This window comes from Aulonocara sp. 'chitande type north' Nkhata Bay, linkage group LG3, assembly GCF_057382095.1.
Source record: "Aulonocara sp. 'chitande type north' Nkhata Bay isolate Kocher_YH1m ecotype deep benthic linkage group LG3, A_spYH_male_GT1.1, whole genome shotgun sequence".
Taxonomy (NCBI): Eukaryota; Metazoa; Chordata; class Actinopteri; order Cichliformes; family Cichlidae; genus Aulonocara; species Aulonocara sp. 'chitande type north' Nkhata Bay.
In genome coordinates this window covers 32,914,252-32,915,967 of record NC_141346.1, presented here as the reverse complement: position 1 = coordinate 32,915,967, position 1,716 = coordinate 32,914,252, and the positions used below count along the sequence as shown (strand labels likewise).

General features: G+C 46.2%; 1 pseudogene; it reads right to left on the bottom strand.

Moving 5' to 3' along the window:
* Window positions 1-653: 653 nt before the first annotated feature.
* Window positions 654-1,461, bottom strand: LOC147335235 (uncharacterized; annotated as a pseudogene).
* Between the last annotated feature and the right edge of the window lie 255 nt (window positions 1,462-1,716).

The window sequence follows — 1,716 nt, the reverse complement described above, 5'->3', positions numbered from 1 at the left end:
ACATGGCTACAAACACACACGCACACCTGCAGTCGGCGAGCATGCCAGCACCCATAATTGAGATTGATTTTTTTGTGAAGCAAGGACACTCACAAGCTCAAACAGATATGTATACACACACACACACACAGGTGAAGCACACAAGGGCCTGCCCTGACAGCCTCCATTACCCTGCAACATGCATCTCCCTGAACTTGCTTCCTTGTGCCGCTCCCAATCTGAAACACTGTATAGGGCTTTGGAGTTGACGTCACGCCGCAGTGCATTGTGGGATTGCGGCGCCATGTCAGTAGGCCAGAAAGCAAAACAAGCGCGCAGTGTTGGAGTGTTGGAATCGGGACTGCCAGAACCATGCTCAAAATCAGCGCAAAAGACAAAGGGCTGTATCGCGACCGATTGCGCCCAGACGCTGTGATGCATCGGTAATGTGGACCTGTATGAAAAAAGGAAGTGGAGTGGAAACCCAGCCGACCACTGTGACCTCGTTGTGTGGACACAGAGAGACCTTGCTGTGATACGCATCTTCCCTGATGTGGATTTCTGGGAACCCCGTTTAAAGCAAGCACAAGACTTCTTTCTTAAAGTGTGCCTTCCTGAACTTGTTGGGAAATACTTCTCCAAACAACGTGTTGCTCTAAACAGCCTGTAATGTTTCATTTTGTGTCAGCCAATACTACGTCCCCTGGTAACAGCTTTTGAAGAATGCCACATTTCTCTGTGATTTATCTGATGCACCCCCCCCCCCCCCATCCCATCCCCTGGAAATGAAAGAAATAGCTCCATGGGGTGTAATCCCGATGAGGTATTTATGGTGTGTGTACCTTTATAATGAGAGTATGTTTGTGCACGTGCCTTTAAATTAGATGGTCTTTCTGTTCGAATCTCAAAACAGTCAACAATGATGGCTACTCATTTTCCAGAAGTTTCAGTAAACTGTGAAGGCATTGTGGCCTGCAGACAGTGCCTCTCAGGCCAGTGCACCAGTGCTCCTAAGCGGGCATACAAAACATCAATGGTATCGGCGAAGACAGACGACAGTGTTTTATGGGACACATCGAATAGATGACAAAGATGCTGGACTGGAAGATCAAGTCTCAGACGCATTAGTGTGATTAAGAGCATTAGGAAACCTGTCAGTTTCTTCGATATTGGCAGGAAATCTTTGACAGTGTTGAAGAGGGACATTAAGACAGCATAACAATGTAGTCCAGTGTAATATCTTACTTTTTCGGTATCATCCTTTAAGAAAAGTTTATTCAGCTCTGTCTTTTGCAACTATGATCGAAGCAGTCTATTCTCCAACAGCCGGTTTATTTCTGCTCTGCCCTGTTCATTGCACACACAATCCTTCATCTGCCCTTTAGCTTCTGTGACGCTGTCTGTCCGATCACCACTGTCCACATTTGCAGCTGGTACCTCAACCTCCACTTGTCCAACACAACTGCTGTCCACTGCCTCCATGACATTGTGATTTTGTTGTTGGTCTTCTGTCAGATCTTCATCGATCACTTCTGCACAGGGCACACCTTCAGACTCTGCAGCTGCATAACAAAAAGCCTGTAAGATAAAATTAGTGCATACACATAAGCATAGCTGGACTGGCCATCGGGCATACCGGGCATTTGCCCGGTGGGCCGCTGGCGATTTTTTGTTTTTATGTTGGATGGATTTTTTTTTTTTTTAGGAAGGGTATATATAATGAAAGGTGTTGGATTG